Source organism: Pocillopora verrucosa, chromosome 5 (genome assembly GCF_036669915.1).
Source record: "Pocillopora verrucosa isolate sample1 chromosome 5, ASM3666991v2, whole genome shotgun sequence".
NCBI lineage: Eukaryota > Metazoa > Cnidaria > Anthozoa > Scleractinia > Pocilloporidae > Pocillopora > Pocillopora verrucosa.
Window position 1 is genome coordinate 16,143,897 of NC_089316.1, and position 13,977 is coordinate 16,157,873.

The following is a 13,977-nucleotide window of genomic DNA, read 5'->3' on the forward strand; positions in this document are numbered from 1 at the left end:
CTCGATGATCGCGAGTCAAAGTCTTTTTTCCTAACCAAATATTTTCTAGGTTCTAGACTTGCTTCTTGCCGGCCGGAGTGGCGTTCTCTTCGTGACAACTCCACTCCGAGCACACAGAATTTGACACCCTATTATGAGAAATGCTTTTCGATTCTCGCCTCTCTTCGCGGGATCGTTTCCCACCAAGAGTGGCGAGATTTTGTTTTCTCTTCCAAGAAGTGCTATTTAGCTCTCTTGAGAGAGAATTCTGCCTCCCCGATTCTCCATCGCTTTTGGTCTGCCTTTCTTCCGATAGATTTTGATCTCGACCGTTTCTGGGTTTCTGTTAGGGATGATTTTTCCGAAAACTATAAAAACGATATACTTTGGTTAATTGTCCTCCGCGCTGTGAAGGTACGCGACTCCCTAAAAAATTGGGGGTATATCGACTCTGACAAATGCGCGTCCTGCTCCCGTAAAGAGACAATTGATCATTGTTTTCTTAACTGTGTTCGTGTGAAACGTGTGTGGTCGTTTTTCTCTCCTGTTCTCTCTTCCCTTCTTGGCTTTCCTTTCTTGCCATCGTGTACTCGTGTTTTCTTTTTCCGTTGGGCTCCCGTTAGCCCTAAAAAGGCTCAGTTAGCCCGCTTCTTAATCAAAACGATTCTGTACGGTGTCTGGAAGTTTCGCAATAAAGCTACCTTTCATAACGGAAATGACACTCCCGAGGGTATGATTCGTTATATCCTCGGTGATGTCAGGAACAGAGTAGCTTGTGATTTTTTTCGGCTTCCGTTTTCGGAGTTTAAGAATGTTTGGGAGGCTCCAGGTCTTTGCCGTTTCGATGGCGATTCTTATAAATTATTGATGTAAATATTTCTGTAAATAATTGACCTAGTAATAGTAACAACTTTTTCGGTTCATTAGTTAATTGATAGCTTAAGATTTATTTAGGTGCATTAGGTTAGGGTGTATTAGGTAAGGAATGTCAATAATTAGCTTTAATTTATTTAGGTACATTAGGTATATTAGTGTTAGGAATATTAATAATTAGTAATATTTAGTGTAAATACGGACTTTACATGGACCTCTTCTGGACTTTATTAGTGATTAATTAGTTTTGTTTGGACTTTGGAACTTTCTTTCGATTTATAATTAATAAGTAAGGGCCAAGCCCACGTGCGTTTCGCACTTTTATTCTGTATATAGATTTATTCTAAATAAATCAATTTCAAAACTTAAAATCTGTTCTTATCAGCTTAATATCTGATACGCTGCTCATTGAGCAGCTCATATATTAAACTGATTTTTGGAACTGGGCTGTGGAAAAGAGGCTTGCCTCGTCCCAGCCACGGGTTGCCTCGGTATAGCACTACCTCCGAGTGCGGCCCACTTCCCTCTGGGGAAGACACATTCAATCCAAAACAAAGTCAACGGTATAGCATTCTTTTATGTTTACAGGAGCCCCGCCCGCCCTTAGAGGGGGAAGAGGTGAAAGAGGGATGATAATTCAGACAACAGACAATGGCAGGAACGGCCGCTGGCCTACGTTTTCTGAAGCGCGCAAAGCACTACCACAAGGACCTAGGGGTAAGTGGATTTTTTCACCGAGGGCAGATGCTGAAAAAGCATACTTACCTGACGCGGGAGGTACTGTGATCAAGGAGGCAGTCCTCTCAAGGCGAGGCCCTTTCATTGCACTTCGACTGGGTTGACCCTTGCGATTACCCCAAATGTGGGTAACTCGAGCGTATAATTTCTGGTAGTGGGGACCTGCGTTCGCGCTCGTCCCCGCAAAAGTCATCCAAACTATGTCTATATGGCCCTCTTACTGACTATCGAGGGTATTTTTGCTTTTGCAGTGGACCGGTAGACTTGCAAAGAAAGCAAAGGACGCACAACTGGCCAAGGTGTTGGCACGTTTGGAGGGGTAGAAGTGCATTGGAGAGACTGGAGGAAGGAAACAAGGTGAGTTTCGGGGCGGTGCGTAACTTTGCTGGCTGTTTTTGTTCAAGGCCTGTCTGTTCTATTGTGCGTAAAGTCCTGTTCGTTTGTATTTGCAGGTTGTGCGTGCCGTGCCGTGCTGTGCTATGCGCGCGAAGGGAAAGGAAATGAAAGGAAACCAAACGGCCGATCGACCGAGCGAGCGAGCATAGAAGGTCATTCGACTTGGACCGTGAGTACACTTTGAACCTTTTGAGCGGTTTTATTGTCACTGGAGCCGCTTTTAGAAATGCTATTGCTATCGTTAGTGTATCCTTTGTGCGAGCAAGCGAGTGAACGAATGAACGAGGGAAGGAAACAAACTAGCAGAGTAGTAAAAGTATCGAACCTTTTTCCCGATTCGTTTGCAGTCTGAATCCAACCATTGTCGACTTTCAGTGCCGTTTTTCGCGCGCCTCCTCTTGGAAGTGTGCGAGTGTTTTGCCACGTCACGATGGCTTAAAACTGCGTCTCAGAAGTGTGCGTTTTTTTCCTATTCATTTTTTCGTTCGTTATTTGGAATGATTTGATATCACAGAAGTAGAATTTGACATCATAAACTGTTCATCTCGCGCGTGCTCACTCGCTCGCGCGCGCTCTGTAAGAAAAGTCGATCGCACTAGAGTTTTCGCCATTAGCTGGCCGATTTTTGACAAAAAGGTGTTTTCCCCCCCTCGTTTTTTGCTTTGATTTTGTTCCTCACTCACCTACGGCTCTCTATGTGAAATTGTGGTGTATGGAGAGCTATTTATTGGGATAAAACGTTTAGAGATGTTCGCAAGACAAAAAATTGAAGCCTACAACACGGGGTATTCCCAGGCGGTCACCCATCCAAGTACTAACCCCGCCCGACAGGGCTTAACTTCGGTGATCGGACGAGAACCGGTGCTTTCCCTGTGGTATGGTCGTAGACGAGGAAATGGGGTCGAAATTGTGCTTGTTATCGGCCAGGTTCAGGCTGTAAAGCGGCCACATCCCTGAGTGTAGGCGAATTTGAAATTCTAAAGCCCTAGTTTCGTTACTCTAACCCTAAGAAATCGATACTCTAACCCTAAGAAATTGTTACCCTAACCCTAAGAAATGGTTACCCTAACCCCGAAGTCGTTACCTAACCCTAATGTATTTTCCTCAACCCAGTTAACACATTGAGGAGCATCGATTTGAAGCACTATTCCCTAGGGAGGGGAGGGAGGGGTCCCAAGAGACATAACGTGTCCTAAAAACCTATTATACAATGTTTTAGCTCCGTAGGTGCGTGTATCTGGCTTTAAAATCTTACAGTGAGGAGATACCAAACGGGTCAGCCTCTGGGACCGTCTGCGGGACTCGCAAGGGCTTGTGGGGGCGACCTGCTACTATCCACCATAAACCGTGGGAAGGATCCCTCGACCACCCCCCTCACCCAGGGCATGCTTCGGCATCTCTCGGCCTTTTGGCTAAGATCAAGTGTAGTATCTGTTCTTATCAGCTTAATATCTGATACGCTGCTCATTGAGCAGCTCATATATTAAACTGATTTTTGGAACTGGGCTGTGGAAAAGAGGCTTGCCTCGTCCCAGCCACGGGTTGCCTCGGTATAGCACTACCTCCGAGTGCGGCCCACTTCCCTCTGGGGAAGACACATTCAATCCAAAACAAAGTCAACGGTATAGCATTCTTTTATGTTTACAGGAGCCCCGCCCGCCCTTAGAGGGGGAAGAGGTGAAAGAGGGATGATAATTCAGACAACAGACAATGGCAGGAACGGCCGCTGGCCTACGTTTTCTGAAGCGCGCAAAGCACTACCACAAGGACCTAGGGGTAAGTGGATTTTTTCACCGAGGGCAGATGCTGAAAAAGCATACTTACCTGACGCGGGAGGTACTGTGATCAAGGAGGCAGTCCTCTCAAGGCGAGGCCCTTTCATTGCACTTCGACTGGGTTGACCCTTGCGATTACCCCAAATGTGGGTAACTCGAGCGTATAATTTCTGGTAGTGGGGACCTGCGTTCGCGCTCGTCCCCGCAAAAGTCATCCAACTATGTCTATATGGCCCTCTTACTGACTATCGAGGGTTTTTTGCTTTTGCAGTGGACCGGTAGACTTGCAAAGAAAGCAAAGGACGCACAACTGGCCAAGGTGTTGGCACGTTTGGAGGGGTAGAAGTGCATTGGAGAGACTGGAGGAAGGAAACAAGGTGAGTTTCGGGGCGGTGCGTAACTTTGCTGGCTGTTTTTGTTCAAGGCCTGTCTGTTTATTGTGCGTAAAGTCCTGTTCGTTTGTATTTGCAGGTTGTGCGTGCCGTGCCGTGCTGTGCTATGCGCGCGAAGGGAAAGGAAATGAAAGGAAACCAAACGGCCGATCGACCGAGCGAGCGAGCATAGAAGGTCATTCGACTTGGACCGTGAGTACACTTTGAACCTTTTGAGCGGTTTTATTGTCACTGGAGCCGCTTTTAGAAATGCTATTGCTATCGTTAGTGTATCCTTTGTGCGAGCAAGCGAGTGAACGAATGAACGAGGGAAGGAAACAAACTAGCAGAGTAGTAAAAGTATCGAACCTTTTTCCCGATTCGTTTGCAGTCTGAATCCAACCATTGTCGACTTTCAGTGCCGTTTTTTTTCGCGCGCCTCCTCTTGGAAGTGTGCGAGTGTTTTGCCACGTCACGATGGCTTAAAACTGCGTCTCAGAAGTGTGCGTTTTTTTCCTATTCATTTTTTTCGTTCGTTATTTGGAATGATTTGATATCACAGAAGTAGAATTTGACATCATAAACTGTTCATCTCGCGCGTGCTCACTCGCTCGCGCGCGCTCTGTAAGAAAAGTCGATCGCACTAGAGTTTTCGCCATTAGCTGGCCGATTTTTGACAAAAGGTGTTTTCCCCCCCTCGTTTTTTGCTTTGATTTTGTTCCTCACTCACCTACGGCTCTCTATGTGAAATTGTGGTGTATGGAGAGCTATTTATTGGGATAAAACGTTTAGAGATGTTCGCAAGACAAAAAATTGAAGCCTACAACACGGGGTATTCCCAGGCGGTCACCCATCCAAGTACTAACCCCGCCCGACAGGGCTTAACTTCGGTGATCGGACGAGAACCGGTGCTTTCCCTGTGGTATGGTCGTAGACGAGGAAATGGGGTCGAAATTGTGCTTGTTATCGGCCAGGTTCAGGCTGTAAAGCGGCCACATCCCTGAGTGTAGGCGAATTTGAAATTCTAAAGCCCTAGTTTCGTTACTCTAACCCTAAGAAATCGATACTCTAACCCTAAGAAATTGTTACCCTAACCCTAAGAAATGGTTACCCTAACCCCGAAGTCGTTACCTAACCCTAATGTATTTTCCTCAACCCAGTTAACACATTGAGGAGCATCGATTTGAAGCACTATTCCCTAGGGAGGGGAGGGAGGGGTCCCAAGAGACATAACGTGTCCTAAAAACCTATTATACAATGTTTTAGCTCCGTAGGTGCGTGTATCTGGCTTTAAAATCTTACAGTGAGGAGATACCAAACGGGTCAGCCTCTGGGACCGTCTGCGGGACTCGCAAGGGCTTGTGGGGGCGACCTGCTACTATCCACCATAAACCGTGGGAAGGATCCCTCGACCACCCCCCTCACCCAGGGCATGCTTCGGCATCGCTTCTCGGCCTTTTGGCTAAGATCAAGTGTAGTATCTGTTCTTATCAGCTTAATATCTGATCGCTGCTCATTGAGCAGCTCATATATTAAACTGATTTTTGGAACTGGGCTGTGGAAAAGAGGCTTGCCTCGTCCCAGCCACGGGTTGCCTCGGTATAGCACTACCTCCGAGTGCGGCCCACTTCCCTCTGGGGAAGACACATTCAATCCAAAACAAAGTCAACGGTATAGCATTCTTTTATGTTTACAGGAGCCCCGCCCGCCCTTAGAGGGGGAAGAGGTGAAAGAGGGATGATAATTCAGACAACAGACAATGGCAGGAACGGCCGCTGGCCTACGTTTTCTGAAGCGCGCAAAGCACTACCACAAGGACCTAGGGGTAAGTGGATTTTTTCACCGAGGGCAGATGCTGAAAAAGCATACTTACCTGACGCGGGAGGGGCTAAACCTTCGTCAATCGGCAGTGGATTCGTGGGCGAGGCCCTTTCATTTGGACTTCGAGCAGGTTGACCCTTGCGATTAGTATTATTGTGTCCTGGTAACTGAGCCGTATTTTTTTTCTGGTGACCCTCCCAGGGACTCATGCTCGGCTCCTCGCGTAACCTGGGGTAAGCGCTCGTCCCCGCAAAAGTTTTCATCCAAACTTTGGCTGGATTGGCCTTCTACTGGCTTTTGGCCGTTGGGTATTTTGGCTTTTGCAGCTGGACAGGTAGACTTGCCAGAAAGCAAAGGACGCACCATGGCCAGGTGTTGGCACGTTTGGAGGGGTGAAGTGCTTGGAGAGACTGGGTGAGGAGTGTGAAAACGTGTGAGTGATTCGGGGCGTCGAAATGCTGGCTGTTTTTGATAAGGGCCGTGTGATTGTTGTAAAGTCCTGTTCGTTTGTATTTGCAGGTTGTGCGTGCCGTGCCAATTCTGTGCTATGCCGCTAGGGGCTTGAATGATCACTTTCAAAATGCCGATCGACAAAGAGGAGCGAGCACGTATGGGTTCATTAGCGTTGGACCGTGAGTACGACTTTGAGTGTGACGTCTTCTGACAAGCCGCCGTCTTTGGTGTATGTACACTATTTTCCTGCCGAGGGTGACGATGCTCGTGATCCGTGATGAGGAAGAAACAAATGGAGAAGTTATCGGTAAAGTATCACCTTTTTCCCGATTCGGGCCTTTAACTGGGTCACTGATTCTTACCATTGTACTTTGTCGTTTTTCGCGCGCCTCCTGCTGAGTTCCGCATTTTATGCCTGTGCACGATGTGCTATAGGGGTATCCCCCCGTTCTGTGTGCGTTTTTTTGTATTCATTTTTTTAATGGCCATAAGGGAATGATTGTCATTCACAGAAGTGTAGGAGGTGTTGCTCCCCGGACCACAAGGCGCATGCGTGCTGCACTCGCTGCCGGCCGTGGGGTCAGAAAAGTGTTGTTCCAATGGAGTTTTCGCAGTTAGCCTGTGCCGTGGTGCCTGTTTTCCCCCCCTGAGACTGCTTACCGGCTGTTCTGATAGTTGTTTTGGATGAGGGTGCGGACGCACAGTTGAGGATGTTGTAGATGAGGCTGTTGATGTGGAAGATGTTGCTGTAGTTGAGGAAAATGTGGATGTGGTCGAGGAAGTTGAGGTTGCTGATGTTAAAGACGGGATTCCCAGGTTGTGGATGTGGAAGTGGTACCCCTGCGGGGGCTTAACTGGTTTTTGACCCTCGGGGTGTTTTCCCCCTCCCCCTCGTTTTTTGTGGGGTGCGAAAGGTTGCTTTGGGTCCTGCCGGTCCTGGCCTCGGCCTCATCCCTGAGTGTACTGGCGATTTGAAATTCCTGTTGCTTCATGTTTAGAATTTCAACCCCCTGATAGCTCGTAGGAAGTTTTTTGTGGGGTATCGTGCTATGTATGCCGGGAGTTCCCGAATGCGGCCTTTGTTTTTGTATAAGGACTTTAAACCGTGGGTCTCCCCTGCTACCGTATCCGGTAGGGTCCGAGAAACTTTCGAAATGGGGCGGATTCGATCGTGCCATACGAATCTTATCCGTATGTCCCAGAGTGATACTAGTTATGAGATGTCGGAGATAGAGTATGTTTCAGTTTATCCTTAAGGTCAAGGATGACCCTTCCCCTAGCTCCGTAGGTGCGTGTATCTGGCTTTAAAATCTTACAGTACCAAACGGGTCAGCCTCTGGGACCTCTGGGGGTCTATTGTCCTCAAGGGCGGTGGGGGCACCACTGAGCACAGTAATCGCTTTGAAGCACTATTCCCTCGGGAGGGGATCATTGGGTCCCAGGGCCGGATGTTGCCTGCAAAGGCTTTGAATATCAAGAATGTTTTAGCTCGTAAAAGTGCAGTAGTATCTGGTGTTAAAATCTTAAAGTGAGGAGATTCCAAACCTCCTCTGGACCGTCATTATTAAATGACTGTAATAAGGCTGATGTGGTTTTGTCAATGTTACTCGTAGCAGCTCTCGTTCTGTGGTCCCTACGGCTGCGGTGCTTGCCCGGTTGCTTAAGCGTACTTCCCCCCCTTCTGTTGTGGGGGTCCCGAAATGTCGAAAGAAATTATAGTAAACACTAGTAAACAATGCTATTGACGTCTCAAAATATATTTTTAGTAATAATGTAAAAGTATTGTAAATATTAGTTCCCTCTCTGGTTTTTTCGGTTTTGTTTTGTTGTTGTTTTACATTGGAGGGCGCGGCCACCATTCTGGGGAAGACACATTCAATCCAAAACGTGTTTAATTTTTGGTGTGAGTGTGCAATGTTTGCGAGGTGGGGTTCGATTCCCCAACGAAGTTGGGTCTGGTGGCCCTCGGTTTATGGTGACCAACCCTAAGGCATTGCACTTTCAGCCTACGTTTTTGGATTAGGTTTGTAGATCGGCAGGCTGCACAAGGACCCTAGGGGCCTGGCCGTTTTTTTTAAACGAGGGCAGAAAAAAGCATACTTACCTGACGCGGGCTAAACCTTCGTCATAGTATCGCGCGTGGATTCGGGATTCACAAGTGTCTTTGGATAAAGAAGCAGGATTTTTGTAAGTATTATTGTGTCCTGGTTTGGCCGTTTTTTTTTTTCTGGTGACCCTCCCAGGGACTCATGCTCGGCTCCTCGCCGTAACCTGGGGTAAGCCAGTCTCTCTGGTTGTTTTCCGGTCTTTGGCTGGATTGGATTTTTCTTCTTGGCTTTTTGGCCTGTTGGGTTTGGTAGTTTGCCTCACAGGTTTTTTTGCCAGTTTTTTTTTTCTTTTTTGGAACCACCCATCCACTTTTGGGTTGTCTGTTGTTCTTGTGCCATGGGTGTGGAGTGTGTTAAAACGTGCGTGATTCACGCGTCAGAAATGATGGCTAGTTACGATAAGGACCGTGTGATTGTACTCCTTAGGAGCATATTGATTTTGAAAGGCTCTCTGCAATTCAGTTTTGCCCTAGGGGCTTGATTCGTATCACTTTCAAGAATGCCTCTGACAAAGAGGATTTTACATAGTATGGGTTCATTAGCGTTGGACGGGCACGATCTGAGTGTGACGTCTTCTGACAAGCCGCCGTCTTTGGTGTATGTACACTATTTTCCTGCCGAGGGTGACGATGCTCTGATCCGTGATGAGTTAAGTAAGTATGGAGAAGTTATCGGTATTAAGCATCAGAACTTTTCAGGAATTCCGGGCCTTCTAACTGGGTCACGGATTCTTACGATGTTATTTCGGATCGGATCCAGTTCCTGCTGAGTTCCGCGCATTGATGACTATCCTGTGCGGGTGTGGTATAGGGGTATCCCCCGTTCTGTCAGATTTGTAAAGTTAATGGCCATAAGGCGGCAGATTGTCAGTTTAATGGAAAGTGTAGGAGTGTGGCTCCCCGGACCACAAGGCGCATGCGTGCACCCGGCCGTGGGGTCAGTCTGTTGTTCCAATGGAGGTTGCAGTTCCTGTGGTGGTGCCTGACCCCCCTGGACTGCTGTACCGGCTGTCTCTGACTAGTCGGCCTGTTTTGGATGAGGGTGCGGACGAACCAGTTGAGGATGTTGTAGATGAGGCTCCTGATGTGGAAGATGTGTTGCTGTAGTTGAGGAAAATGTGGATGTGTCGAGGAATTTGAGGTTGCTGATAAAGAGGATGGTGAGGTTGTGGATGTGGTGAGTTGGTACCCCTGCGGGGGCTCCTGGTTTTTGCCCCTCGGGGCGTGTCTCGGTCCCCTCGGTCCCTGTTGTTGTGAGTGCGCAGGTTGCTTTGGGTCCTGGGCGGCGGTCCCTGGCCCCTTGGGCCCCCTCAGTCTGTCTGTACTCGCTCGGTTCTTTCGCCTGTTGCTTCATGTAGAATTTTCACCCCTGAGCTTCGTAGGAAGTTTTTTTTGTGGGGTATCGTGCTATGTTATGCCGGAGTTCCGGGAATGCGGCCTTTGTTTTTTCGTATAAGGACTTTAAGTTGCGTGGGGTCTCCCCTGCTACCGATCCGGATAGGGTCCGCATAACTTTTGAGAATGGGGCGGATTCGATCGTGCATACGAATCTTATCCGTATGTCCAGAGTGGATACTAGTGATGAGATGTCGGAGATAGAGTATGTTCAGTTTATCCTTAAGGTCAAGGATGACCCTCCTCCTATAGGATTTCCTTTAGGGGGTCTATTGTTGATGCGGTTGGGCCCACTGAGCACAGTAATGCTTTGTGGGTGGAGTTTTCGGATCATTGTGGGTCCCAGAGCCGGATGTTGCCTGCAAAGGCTTTGAATATCAAGAATATCGCTCGTAAAAGTACCAGCTCTGGTGTTAATATAACGTAAATGAGGTTCCGTCCTCCTCTGCGGGGGCCATTGTTAATACTGTAAATAAGGCTGATGATGGTTTTGTCAATGTTACTCGTAGCAGCTCTCGTTCTGTGGTCCCTACGGCTGCGGTGCTTGCCGCCGAGTTGCTAAGCGTACTACCCCCCCTTCTGTTGTGGGGGTCCCGAAATGTCGAAAGAAATTATATAGTAAACACTAGTAAACAATAGTATCTACGTCTCAAAATATAGTTTAGTAATAATGTAAATAGTATTGTAAATATTAGTTCCCTTCTCTGTTTTGTTTCAGTTTTGTGTTTGTGTGTTGTTTGGAGCGGGCGTGTTTAATTTTGGGTGTGAGTGTGTTGAATGTTTGCGAGGTGGGGTTCGATTCCCCAACGAAGTTGGTGTCTGGTGGCCCTCGGTTATGGTGAACCCACCCTAAGGCATTGCACTTTCAGCCATGGGTTGGATTAGGTTTGTAGATCGGCAGGCATTGCATTTTTTTACCCTCGCGGGAGCCTGGCCGTTCGCCTTAAAACAAAAAAAAAAAAAACTTACCTGACGCGGGAGGTACTGTGATCAAGGAGGCAGTCCTCTCAAGGCGAGGCCCTTTCATTGCACTTCGACTGGGTTGACCCTTGCGATTACCCCAAATGTGGGTAACTCGAGCGTATAATTTCTGGTAGTGGGGACCTGCGTTCGCGCTCGTCCCCGCAAAAGTCATCCAAACTATGTCTATATGGCCCTTACTGACTATCGAGGGTATTTTTGCTTTTGCAGTGGACCGGTAGACTTGCAAAGAAAGCAAAGGACGCACAACTGGCCAAGGTGTTGGCACGTTTGGAGGGGTAGAAGTGCATTGGAGAGACTGGAGGAAGGAAACAAGGTGAGTTTCGGGGCGGTGCGTAACTTTGCTGGCTGTTTTTGTTCAAGGCCTGTCTGTTCTATTGTGCGTAAAGTCCTGTTCGTTTGTATTTGCAGGTTGTGCGTGCCGTGCCGTGCTGTGCTATGCGCGCGAAGGGAAAGGAAATGAAAGGAAACCAAACGGCCGATCGACCGAGCGAGCGAGCATAGAAGGTCATTCGACTTGGACCGTGAGTACACTTTGAACCTTTTGAGCGGTTTTATTGTCACTGGAGCCGCTTTTAGAAATGCTATTGCTATCGTTAGTGTATCCTTTGTGCGAGCAAGCGCGAGTGAACGAATGAACGAGGGAAGGAAACAAACTAGCAGAGTAGTAAAAGTATCGAACCTTTTTCCCGATTCGTTTGCAGTCTGAATCCAACCATTGTCGACTTTCAGTGCCGTTTTTTTCGCGCGCCTCCTCTTGGAAGTGTGCGAGTGTTTTGCCACGTCACGATGGCTTAAAACTGCGTCTCAGAAGTGTGCGTTTTTTTCCTATTCATTTTTTCGTTCGTTATTTGGAATGATTTGATATCACAGAAGTAGAATTTGACATCATAAACTGTTCATCTCGCGCGTGCTCACTCGCTCGCGCGCGCTCTGTAAGAAAAGTCGATCGCACTAGAGTTTTCGCCATTAGCTGGCCGATTTTTGACAAAAAGGTGTTTTCCCCCCCTCGTTTTTTGCTTTGATTTTGTTCCTCACTCACCTACGGCTCTCTATGTGAAATTGTGGTGTATGGAGAGCTATTTATGGGATAAAACGTTTAGAGATGTTCGCAAGACAAAAAATTGAAGCCTACAACACGGGGTATTCCCAGGCGGTCACCCATCCAAGTACTAACCCCGCCCGACAGGGCTTAACTTCGGTGATCGGACGAGAACCGGTGCTTTCCCTGTGGTATGGTCGTAGACGAGGAAATGGGGTCGAAATTGTGCTTGTTATCGGCCAGGTTCAGGCTGTAAAGCGGCCACATCCCTGAGTGTAGGCGAATTTGAAATTCTAAAGCCCTAGTTTCGTTACTCTAACCCTAAGAAATCGATACTCTAACCCTAAGAAATTGTTACCCTAACCCTAAGAAATGTTACCCTAACCCCGAAGTCGTTACCTAACCCTAATGTATTTTCCTCAACCCAGTTAACACATTGAGGAGCATCGATTTGAAGCACTATTCCCTAGGGAGGGGAGGGAGGGGTCCCAAGAGACATAACGTGTCCTAAAAACCTATTATACAATGTTTTAGCTCCGTAGGTGCGTGTATCTGGCTTTAAAATCTTACAGTGAGGAGATATACCAAACGGGTCAGCCTCTGGGACCGTCTGCGGGACTCGCAAGGGCTTGTGGGGGCGACCTGCTACTATCCACCATAAACCGTGGGAAGGATCCCTCGACCACCCCCCTCACCCAGGGCATGCTTCGGCATCGCTTCTCGGCCTTTTGGCTAAGATCAAGTGTAGTATCTGTTCTTATCAGCTTAATATCTGATACGCTGCTCATTGAGCAGCTCATATATTAAACTGATTTTTGGACTGGGCTGTGGAAAAGAGGCTTGCCTCGTCCCAGCCACGGGTTGCCTCGTATAGCACTACCTCCGAGTGCGGCCCACTTCCCTCTGGGGAAGACACATTCAATCCAAAACAAAGTCAACGGTATAGCATTCTTTTATGTTTACAGGAGCCCCGCCCGCCCTTAGAGGGGGAAGAGGTGAAAGAGGGATGATAATTCAGACAACAGACAATGGCAGGAACGGCCGCTGGCCTACGTTTTCTGAAGCGCGCAAAGCACTACCACAAGGACCTAGGGGTAAGTGGATTTTTTCACCGAGGGCAGATGCTGAAAAAGCATACTTACCTGACGCGGGAGGTACTGTGATCAAGGAGGCAGTCCTCTCAAGGCGAGGCCCTTTCATTGCACTTCGACTGGGTTGACCCTTGCGATTACCCCAAATGTGGGTAACTCGAGCGTATAATTTCTGGTAGTGGGGACCTGCGTTCGCGCTCGTCCCCGCAAAAGTCATCCAAACTATGTCTATATGGCCCTCTTACTGACTATCGAGGGTATTTTTGCTTTTGCAGTGGACCGGTAGACTTGCAAAGAAAGCAAAGGACGCACAACTGGCCAAGGTGTTGGCACGTTTGGAGGGGTAGAAGTGCATTGGAGAGACTGGAGGAAGGAAACAAGGTGAGTTTCGGGGCGGTGCGTAACTTTGCTGGCTGTTTTTGTTCAAGGCCTGTCTGTTCTATTGTGCGTAAAGTCCTGTTCGTTTGTATTTGCAGGTTGTGCGTGCCGTGCCGTGCTGTGCTATGCGCGCGAAGGGAAAGGAAATGAAAGGAAACCAAACGGCCGATCGACCGAGCGAGCGAGCATAGAAGGTCATTCGACTTGGACCGTGAGTACACTTTGAACCTTTTGAGCGGTTTTATTGTCACTGGAGCCGCTTTTAGAAATGCTATTGCTATCGTTAGTGTATCCTTTGTGCGAGCAAGCGAGTGAACGAATGAACGAGGGAAGGAAACAAACTAGCAGAGTAGTAAAAGTATCGAACCTTTTTCCCGATTCGTTTGCAGTCTGAATCCAACCATTGTCGACTTTCAGTGCCGTTTTTCGCGCGCCTCCTCTTGGAAGTGTGCGAGTGTTTTGCCACGTCACGATGGCTTAAAACTGCGTCTCAGAAGTGTGCGTTTTTTTCCTATTCATTTTTTCGTTCGTTATTTGGAATGATTTGATATCACAGAAGTAGAATTTGACATCATAA

At 47.8% G+C, this 13,977-nt stretch overlaps 11 non-coding genes across 11 annotated transcripts; 8 read left to right on the plus strand and 3 right to left on the minus strand.

The window, feature by feature from the left end:
* The first annotated feature begins 1,192 nt into the window (after positions 1-1,192).
* LOC131798356 (U2 spliceosomal RNA) lies at positions 1,193-1,377 on the plus strand. Its single transcript, XR_010717758.1, has one exon. It is a non-coding gene; the product is annotated as a U2 spliceosomal RNA (small nuclear RNA).
* Positions 1,378-1,609: 232 nt separating this feature from the next.
* Positions 1,610-1,773, plus strand: LOC131798342 (U1 spliceosomal RNA). Its single transcript, XR_009341304.1, has one exon. It is a non-coding gene; the product is annotated as a U1 spliceosomal RNA (small nuclear RNA).
* Positions 1,774-2,756: 983 nt separating this feature from the next.
* LOC136281438 (5S ribosomal RNA) lies at positions 2,757-2,875 on the minus strand. The gene has a single exon (XR_010717762.1). It is a non-coding gene; the product is annotated as a 5S ribosomal RNA (ribosomal RNA).
* Positions 2,876-3,381: 506 nt separating this feature from the next.
* Positions 3,382-3,570, plus strand: LOC136281399 (U2 spliceosomal RNA). Its single transcript, XR_010717748.1, has one exon. It is a non-coding gene; the product is annotated as a U2 spliceosomal RNA (small nuclear RNA).
* Positions 3,571-3,802: 232 nt separating this feature from the next.
* LOC136281355 (U1 spliceosomal RNA) lies at positions 3,803-3,966 on the plus strand. Its single transcript, XR_010717704.1, has one exon. It is a non-coding gene; the product is annotated as a U1 spliceosomal RNA (small nuclear RNA).
* A 983-nt stretch (positions 3,967-4,949) lies between these two features.
* On the minus strand, positions 4,950-5,068 carry LOC136281444 (5S ribosomal RNA). Its single transcript, XR_010717764.1, has one exon. It is a non-coding gene; the product is annotated as a 5S ribosomal RNA (ribosomal RNA).
* Positions 5,069-5,574: 506 nt separating this feature from the next.
* LOC136281400 (U2 spliceosomal RNA) lies at positions 5,575-5,765 on the plus strand. The gene has a single exon (XR_010717749.1). It is a non-coding gene; the product is annotated as a U2 spliceosomal RNA (small nuclear RNA).
* A 5,104-nt stretch (positions 5,766-10,869) lies between these two features.
* Positions 10,870-11,033, plus strand: LOC136281377 (U1 spliceosomal RNA). Its single transcript, XR_010717726.1, has one exon. It is a non-coding gene; the product is annotated as a U1 spliceosomal RNA (small nuclear RNA).
* A 984-nt stretch (positions 11,034-12,017) lies between these two features.
* Positions 12,018-12,136, minus strand: LOC136281445 (5S ribosomal RNA). The gene has a single exon (XR_010717765.1). It is a non-coding gene; the product is annotated as a 5S ribosomal RNA (ribosomal RNA).
* Positions 12,137-12,643: 507 nt separating this feature from the next.
* Positions 12,644-12,833, plus strand: LOC136281405 (U2 spliceosomal RNA). The gene has a single exon (XR_010717754.1). It is a non-coding gene; the product is annotated as a U2 spliceosomal RNA (small nuclear RNA).
* Positions 12,834-13,065: 232 nt separating this feature from the next.
* LOC136281356 (U1 spliceosomal RNA) lies at positions 13,066-13,229 on the plus strand. Its single transcript, XR_010717705.1, has one exon. It is a non-coding gene; the product is annotated as a U1 spliceosomal RNA (small nuclear RNA).
* Positions 13,230-13,977: the final 748 nt, after the last annotated feature.